General features: G+C 36.2%; 1 long non-coding RNA gene across 3 annotated transcripts; it reads left to right on the top strand.

Annotated features, from left to right (window-relative positions):
* Nucleotides 1-4,676: 4,676 nt before the first annotated feature.
* Nucleotides 4,677-5,628, top strand: LOC128896550 (uncharacterized). Of its 3 annotated transcripts, none has more exons than XR_008462023.1 (4): nt 4,677-4,782; nt 4,855-5,065; nt 5,121-5,444; nt 5,563-5,628. It is a non-coding gene; the product is annotated as an uncharacterized LOC128896550 (long non-coding RNA). The 3 variants fall into 3 exon arrangements; XR_008462022.1 differs by having other exon boundaries at nt 5,187-5,444; XR_008462021.1 differs by having other exon boundaries at nt 4,855-5,444.
* The last annotated feature ends 4,214 nt before the right edge of the window (nt 5,629-9,842 follow it).

Here is a 9,842-nt window from a genome sequence, read left to right on the forward strand (position 1 = left end):
CCTAAAATGTGAAGGTATGTCAGAAAATAATCGAAAAAAAATTCAAAAATTCATGTAAAAAAAAGTACCCGTAGAAAAAATTTTTCTTGCGATTTTCGTTTTAGTAGGCGAAAATACATAAGAAAAAAATTGTAGCATTTAATGTACATTTTTTTTTTATTTTGTAAACTACATAGTGTAATTAAATTCTAAAGAAAAATGAGCGCTTTTGCATTATCAGGACATGGAGGTGCGACATCAACTCGTATTCATTTTGCATTAATTTCTTGTACAGATAGTTACCTACAATATAAAAAAAAGAATTGTCTCGATATAATGAAAATTAACGTAGTTGTACCCATTTAACGCGGACAAATAAATTTAACTTAAACATTCACTGTTTGTGAATAATTGATAAATAAAATAAGGTCATCGCGTGTGCATATCTGTGCGTACGTGTGTGTATATGTAATGTGTGTTTATATATACATTGAATAAATGCTGAACAGTTACAGGCTTGAATTTTATGTACGTTGATAAAGATGAACATTCTAATGCGAAACTGAATTATTCATAAGTGTTTCCGATGTTCGCAAACAGTACTAAAAAAGTGTAGCGATAAACCAGAAAGAACGTTGCAAGTTTTACTGTCCTCGTATCTTATCAACCCACCACTGGGAGAGTTGAATATATTTCATTGACTTCCGCCAAGAAGACTGCAACGAGCTTTTGCAATTTGCAAGCAATTCGAGGTTTTATTGCTCCCCGTTATTGCAGACGTTCGATCGGCTGCTGAATATGTATACAATTTTTTTTGTTAACGGAAAAAAATTGGCACAAGCTCGTAGCACCGATGTGAAAAATGTTGCCAACAAATTGCAACGTCGAATCAAACCATATTCATTTACCGCGACTACGGGTTTGCCGAATTGTGCAAGGTTTCTCAAAAAAGCTTTACAATTTTGTACGATGATAAATATGGAGAGTTTATTATTTTTCAAATGGTATTCACATACGGAGGCTTGTATTAATATTCGGATACAATTATTCATTATTACAATGTACATCAAATCATAAAAATAAGAATAGTTTTTGTTATGTAAAATGTATATTATATGTTGTGTATGTATGTATATATTATGTTTGACAAAAATACAAATTTTATGTATTTAACATGTTGAATTGGTAACGTAACAAACAACTGACTAAACAGCTTATTATTCCTGCGTTGTTTTAATATTCGGATGGTTACAAAATTCTGATGGTGTACATGAAAAATATGGCCTATGTGTGTTCGATATGTTACGTTCTCGTTCTAAATTTCCTTATTTGGAGTCGGATGTGCGCACCCGGTATTCTTCGCGTAAGCATATGAATTCGAGACCAATGCGAAGCTAGGGCGTAGTCCCTCGGAAATCTCGGAATCGTGCAATGTACTTCCCCGCCACCCCTTGGCCTATGATTTTTGGGTATAAAATGAGTGACGACGAAGGCATATCGGGTCTAGTCAAAATCTAGAAAGGGTTCCGTACACGTCTGTGCGTGCTCTTACGATATTTTTACACGAGGAAACTTAGTGAGATCGGGTTCAAGTCTCCTTCGAGCAAATTTTAACCATACAGTACGTAGTCTACTGTTAAGCATTTATTTTATCGTTGTAGTCGTCCCCCGTTACTCGCGTTCGTGAAAACCGAGAAGGATTAGATTCTAGCTTCGCGGAATCGAAACTATATTTTTAAACTCAGTTCATATTTGTAACATTAGCTTACCATTAGTACACCGCGACAATTACTCTTATAACAATTGTATGTCCCGGTGCATATCAGAATATATATATTATCATTTTTAATTAGTGTTGATCAATTATAATACCAAGTCCAGTACCCACAAAGGTGTACCTTTGCCGTTCGAAGTACATCAAAAACTGTTACGAGGCCTAATACTAACATTTCCTGCGACTCCCCACGTTAGCCATACGTGGATTCGTCCGAATATCACCTTCCTGAGGCTCCCTACGTTAGCCATACGTGGGTTCGTCCTCGATAACCAACTTCCTGGAGCTCCCTACGTTAGCTATACGTAGGTTCGTTTCCGCGTCTACTTCCTCAAGGCACCCAGTGTTGCCTAACAACACTGGTCAAGCCATTAACAAAAAACCATATTCCAATAGAAAACCCCGGTTACGCAGCCGCCCCCTCCGGCTCGTAACAGATAAATTAACATATTGATATTTTGTCGGATAGCCTTTTTGTTTAGTTATACGTCGCAATCGATTATGCATGTTTTAAGTAATTTTGTTAAGTAATTAACTGTAATACAGTTCCATTATTCCAATAATCGTTATTTAATTCTTCTTTTGTTTTGATTGGTGTTGATAACCATAAATCCAAAAATTCTTAATACATTTTATACGAATTTAAGGATTTTGTTCGGGCTCCGTAGGTGGAGAGCAATAGGCTTTACAACCAAAGATTGCGAGAGCGTTCGAACGGCTAGAATCTGTTTATGTAGACGCCAAGTACATGAAAAATTATAAAGCCACACCATTTATAACGTGGCGCTACCGCTATCTTTTACTCGTAAAACTGCGATTTCAACCTAACCTGAAACTTCTTTCATTAATATCTCATCACGCCTGCAATATTTTCTAAATATAAAGGCATTTTTCTGATGTAAATAGCATATAAGCTTTCTAATAAAACCAAAATCAAACAAATCGGTCCACGATCAACTGAGATATCGTAATATCATGTTATGAAGCTGTCAGAAACGGCAGTGTTCTTGTTGTTCTTATTCTTATCCTTCAAGGAATTTTTCGTCAACCCTTAGCCAATCGGAGCTAAGGCCATCCGTCGATTCGTCAACTCCTGGAATCAGTCGGTAAGGCTCGTCGGCCACCATAAGAAATACTTGTGTACAGGGTGTCCCAAACATGTTGGAGTTCCTTGAATGGGGTGGTTCGGGAGGTGATTTGAAACAACTTTTTTCTTTGCGAAAATGTCGAATGTGGCTTCGTTAAGCAGATATTAACAAAAAACCCCGACCAATCACAGCGCGCGTATACCGTTGGAGCGGCCGCGGTAGCGAAGGCTACGCGCTAGGCGGCCGCGCTCGTACGCGAACAAGTGGCAAGGAATCGCAGTACCTGTCGTCATAGATTCTACGCATACTCAAGCAGCAGATTTTACGACCGCAAAAGTACGTTTGTATCAAGCTTTGCTTTATTTTGTAAGCACCATTTTATTTTGCTCTAACTAAATGAAAGAACTTATCTCCTATGTTATGCACATCATTTTGTAGCTCTTGAATTGCTCTTCCATGTCGCGTATTAAATACTACTAAACAATTACATATTTTTCATTTTATCAATTTACAAAAATCCTAGGAAAAAATTGGAACTTATTAGAAAACAACATAGGAAGAAGGAAAACAATCGGAAAAATCTTCTGGTTCACTCTAATTATTGTTCTAAAATTAATATAAATTGTTTAGGGTGTGAAGAATTTAACGGAGGATTTCTCTAAACGTGGACAGCCCTTAATTTTTCATAATCTAAAACAGCTTTATCGAAATTTTCAAGGGCGTGAAACCTTCCGGTTTAAGGTGTAGTTCGAACGAACTCGAACGTAACGACTGCCTCAAAGGTAACTAAAATGTCATTAATTATCCAACATGTTTTAAAAGTCTAATATCAATTAGTTAATGCTGATTAATAATGGTTCAATTTATTTATTCATACTAATATCAAAGTTAGATATTATACGATACATAGAAATTGAAAAAGTCAAGACATCGCGTATGTATAAAATGGCCCACCTAGTATGAGTTCACCAAGAATAACTTATAAATGATGTATTATATGATAATTGCAAAAGTTGTATAGTTTCTGTGAGAGTTGGTTTTAGTATGCGTGGAGAGTGAGTTAGGTTGGTATGCGTGGAGAGTAAGTTAGGTTGGTATACGTAGAGAGTGAGTTAGGTTGCTATGCGTGTGAGGAAAAAAATGTACTCCCGTGCCTTGTATGTGCTCGTACGCACTCGCACAGCTCTACATCACTGTATACGTACACGAAACTGCAAGGGCTTGCGTATTGTCCTATTTTTGTCTCGACAATGCAAATTTGAGACCTCTCAATAGTCGTTTCCGCTAGATAAATGTTCAAACTTGTGCGCAAGCTCATATAGGTAGTCTACTTTTGCTTTTTTGTGTTATAATTAATAATATTTAGCAGTATTTCGCGATCAAAAGAAGCAATATGGTGGTGCGACAGTGCTGCCGCGTTGTCTGAGCTAACCATTGAGCTCTATCCTAACTGGAGTGTGAACTGTGAGAGAGAAGCCGGTCCGAGAGAGATGCAAGATGAGTGATTCCGGTGGTACTATCCTATAGCAAATTTATGTGTGAAGGGAGAACAGACTCTTCTTTGTTTGAATTTCGCGGCACTAGGAATTATTTACAGATTAATTATGTACAGATTTGAACTTTATTTCCTTTTTATTTATATGTAAAACGATAGAAACATTAATAATAATGACATATTAATGAAATAGTATACATAATTTACATAGCATAATTTAGATCATACAAATATATGTAAGTTTGACACCTTTTCAAACTTGGTCACCTACACGTCTACGTCATGTACGTAACTAAAGGTGACTGAGTAACGCTCATTAGAAACAACATACCGGCAGCGAGGCATTCGCTGGTCAGCCATTACGTGGCACAGTTCCGACAAACTAAACAGCTACTGTAAAGCCGGAAACATACTTAAATCGAGATACCGACATTGTGTTGATTCAGGTGCGGTATTAGCTTTAAGGTAGTTTTAAGAGTTATTCTAATTGTAAGTGAGAGTTTATATCTGAATTACAGTGATTATTTACTGCAACAACAAGGGTCAATTTATTTTCCACGCCACTCTGCCAAGTTTAATAACCCTCTGATTTCGAGGCTTATATATATACAATTTGGTATAGAGCTAAATTTTATTATTTCTCACAATTCAATTTATATTGTATTTATCCAATTTTATGCGGAAAAGAATCTGAAAGTAACTCACTCGACAATGCTCAGCGATGCTCGGGTAAGTTATGTTACGGCGTACGTTTGTTCCCCCTCTACAAATAAATTTGCTATAGGATAATACCGTAACCACCCATTTTGCATTTCTCTCGGACCTCCGTCGCCTCTACTTCTTGCTACAGTTGTTCACACTCCAGTTAGGATAGAGCTCAATGCGTTTGACAGGTACAGATTAGAGTGAGGAATAGCTGGATGCAGGTTATTAAGACAGAAGAAAAAAATTTCACCAGATGCTGCAAGAAATAATCCACAAGAGACAGTAATGTTGCCTTGTAATACGTGTGTGCACGCATTAAAACCATAATAGTAGTTTTACCAGTGCGACATATTTTTTACCTATTACAACAAGAAGAAGAGCATATAAAATCATCAATGAAACAGTAAGTAAAATCCACAATTAAAAGTAGATAGTGTTTACCATTATTTGATAAGTAGTTGTGTGCGCTTAAAGTATATGTACTATCGTTGTAAATTCTTGTGCGTTTTCTGTTTCCACAGCCTTTGATTGATCTAAGCAGCTACAGTCATTCCAATAAGAAGAATCGAAGGGATGAATTGCTTATTGGATATATAAATATATATTCACTTTCATTAAAAAACTGTTCTTTTCCTAATTGGGGAGACTCGGAAGTGTCACCAAAAAATACATTAAACCCGATGTCAAGCTAATTTTAAAGTGACAAGTCGATTTTTGTTGAAAAATATTGATTTTCACCTAAAAACGTCCGCTTTTCTGCATTCAAACGTCATTTTCTCCCTAAAATACCACCGTAGAATTTTTTTCGACAATACCCTTCAAAAGCTAAGACTTCAAGGAAGTTTTTCCTGAGGAGTGCCCGCCAAACAACTATGTATTTAAAACTGAAAAACGGATAAAGAAAACATCAAATTTGTTAAAATTGTCACAATGTAAAGTTTGATCTAATTTTGCACTTATTAAACCTACGTAATAAACTTTGCATCAGGGAGATGAGAAATTTAACGCTTTTTCGAAAGGTGTACTGATTTTTAAGTTTGCACTGTAATTTAGTGGAATTGTGGCCGTTTAAAGAATGTCAAGAAGAAAACACAGAAAAAAAATTAAAGATGAAAATACTCGAGAATAAAGCGACACAAAAAAATGTCTAAGAGTAATTTTTTGTAGGAAATTTATGTAGAATTGACACGCTGCGTATGTCCGGACATATACATAGACATTCTGTATACATAAAATATAAAAACTATTTAAAGTCATTCGCTATGCGAATTGTCTTTGTAAAAAGAAGTGAGATCCTCATAAAAAAACTTCAAAAAAGTAAAAACATTACGCCAAGTACATAAAAAAGTGGAAGACTCAAGGAGTTATCATAGAAAAATAAAAAATCCCATAAAAAGCTACAAAAAAGTAGAGAAAGATGTGAAATCGAAATGAGCTGCGTGGCGAGGCAAGGCATTCTGAGATTATCAATACCCATAGTTTCTCTCTCACAGACTATCAGATAAATTGTCAATTTAAAACTCTGGCAATATTATATGGACACTTTCATTGTATTGGGTTTTAATATATCTCTAAGATCATTCATCGATGCCAATACCTTTACTCTCGCAAGCTTTCAGATAATTCGTCAGTTTCAAGCTCTGACAATATGAGTACACTTTCATTATTTTGCGTTTTAAAATAATTCTTATTCATCGACACCTTGACCTTGGCCGACCACGCCAAGCATTTGACTTCCAGGCCGCGGAAATCTAGGCAAATGTCTAAACAGTCTCAGTTTGTAGTTGATACACTATGTAGCTTCTTCATTTCACCGCCAAAGTGCGGAGCAGTCAGTTTACATGAATTGCCATTAGAGTCTGAACGTCTGCACTGTTGAACACAGCATTTTAGTTGCGCATAGTTGGAAAGCACCGAATTTGATGTTATGTTACACAGTGTCACCTTGCACTTTACTGGAAAGGACCCTCATGTACTGGCTGGTCATTTCGATTTCACATCTTTGTCTACTTTTTTTAATTTTTTTCAAAGGATCTTCTATTTTTCTATGATTACTCTTTAAGGCCTTCACTTTTCATTGTACTTGGTGTAATTTTTTTACTTTTTTGAAGTTTCGCGTTACAACCCAGTATTAGGGCAATCGGTAGAGAATTAAAACAGCGTGTTTGTGACAAAAATAGTAACAGCAAACCGATTGTGCGGTTACATAAAAAGGGATGCGTAAGTTAATAGGTACATTGATGGACATAATTATACGACACCCCATTTATTTAAAAAAAAAAAAATATGTATAAGCTTGTATACGTAGCGTAAATGATGATGGGATGAAAGAGTACTATTCGCGAATTTCATCACAATATTAATAAACACAAAGCGTCGAAGCATTTCCAAGAATTGCAATGTTTGGTTTCTTCTGTAGGACAAAATTAAAAGACATTAATGTTAGTCGACTACAGACAGTCGTTGAATCTACATGCATTTGTGTGTTTCGTACTGTGAATTCTCTATTATAGTGATTTTGTTAGTATAAAATAGAAAAACATTAAAACTAAAATCATACCATGTGGTAAAGTTCTAACTGAAGAGGGAAAAATAGAAATCTTTCAAAGAAGAGCAAAAGGAGAGAATTTAAAACAAATGTCACTAAAAATGAAAAGAAGTAGGTGTGTAATTCGTAATTTTTTAAATAATCCAAAAAATTACGGAAAAAAGAAGAGATCTGGAAGACAATCATCCCTTACTTTAAGAGATAAAAGAGCAGTTTTAAGGTGTGCATCAACTCTTATACCTAGGCAAATTTTAGTAGAATGTGGGATAGAAGTATCTGCATTTTAGCTGCGCATAGTTGGAGAGCACCGAATTTTACATTGTGTTACACAGTGTCGCCTTTGCACTTTATTGGAAAGGACCTTCATGTACTGGCAGCTCATTTCGATTTCACATCTTTTTCTACATTCTTGTAGTTTTTTATGGTGGTCTTCTATATTTCTATTCTAAATCCTTGAGTCTTTCATTTCTTCACGTACTTGGGGTTTTTTTTTTTTTACTTTTTGAAGTTTTTTATGGAGATATTTTGTACTCGAGTGTGTACACGTAATGCACGTTCATGCGTTCTGCCCGTTGTGCGTTTCGGTAGCGGTACTTATGCGCGGCGCTCTCCACTTTCGCTAGTGAGACGCTACGCGCGTAGCGTAGCCCTCGTCCTGGCCTAGCGGCAGCCAGCAGAACTATCCCTGTGAGGGAAGACAGCGCGCAATACCGAAAGGGAGAGGATCGCACCTAACTCTTACGTTACAAAACTGTATCTACGAAATCTCTTCATGTTGAAGATACATATACAGATTGTCCCGGGTCTCGATAGACAAACTTGGTGAGCAGATTTGGTGAGATTTCATTTCGATTGGTCAAGCCATCTCGGCGTAATCAGGGAACATACATACATTTTAAAAAAATATGTACGTGTCGTATTGAGTAACCTTCTCTTTTTCGAAGTCGGTTAATAAAAAGTAACGATATGTTTATATAAAACACATGCTCCTTCAATTTATCTTTTACGATCGCCCGAATAAACAACTCGCATGACAAAATACCCTTTAAGACTGGATCCACGTTTTCACTTTGTTTCTCTCGTATATGTAAAGTAATTTACTTTACCACACAACAAAAATAAAGTAAAATATATTACTTTTCTTCTCCACTTACAGTCAGGTTCTCATAACTCGTAGGTTTTCTGATGTACTCTGCCAAATTAAAAATTTCTGATAACTATATCACCTCTCCGATGTTTATTCTCTTCGCCTCGGTCTCCAATTTAAAGAAAATGGAAAAAATACTGAATAACAATATTGAAGCATCCTACTTGCCTCCACCCTCGCTTCAGGATGACATCGATAGCTTCGGAGCCATTCTCGTGTATGTACATGCGTGTGCACATAAATCTACCAGAAGTTGAATCCTCGGTACATAAAACTCTAAACTCGATCGACGGCAGTGTATCAATCAATAAAACGTCACTTTATTCGAAAACGCTAAGCGTGTGCACGCCGACAGGTAATCTATCCAACTGTCAAGCTACGTTATTTCGATCAAACGTGCAGATCCTAGTTCCTGCATTTTTTCTATCGAACCTAAAGCTAGTCGAGCATTGATTTTCCCCGAAGGGACCAATTTCCCCGTGTGCGCGACGTGCCAGGGTTATACATCGTCCTGGTCTCTGGAAGAAAGGAAGTCGTGCGGCAGGAAATGTGGTACGCCCACCCTGGATATTACTTCCTTCTGCCTGTTGCATAGAATCGATCTTGGCATCGATGCACGAACCATCTTACAGAGATTTTCATTTACTTTTCGAAACTGTGTGTTCCGGCCTACCAGCAAGAATGATAAGTTCCGAACTTAAAAGGCAGGAAGTTATGGCCGTTTAAAGAGTGTACATTCGAAAACACAGAACAAAAATTAAAAGTGAAAATACTCCTAAATAAGGGGTTTCTAGAAAAATGTCTAAGAGCAATTTTTTGTTGGACATTAGTTGTATAATTGACTCCTTGCGTTTGTCCGGACTTAACTGTAGACACGCTGTATATACGACCGTCGCAGTTAAAATAATGGCATAGTAAATGTGAAACAAAAAACTAGTTCAGAAAATAAAAAAAAATTATACATTAAATGCTACAATTTTTTTCTTATGTATTTTGGCCTACTAAACTCAAAAATCGCAAAAAAAATTTTTCTATAGATAGGTTCTTTTTATATGATTCTTTGAATTTTTTTTCGATTATTTTCTGACATACCTTCACATTTTAGG

This window comes from Hylaeus anthracinus, unplaced genomic scaffold, assembly GCF_026225885.1.
Source record: "Hylaeus anthracinus isolate JK02 unplaced genomic scaffold, UHH_iyHylAnth1.0_haploid 11458, whole genome shotgun sequence".
In the NCBI taxonomy this organism is placed as follows: domain Eukaryota; kingdom Metazoa; phylum Arthropoda; class Insecta; order Hymenoptera; family Colletidae; genus Hylaeus; species Hylaeus anthracinus.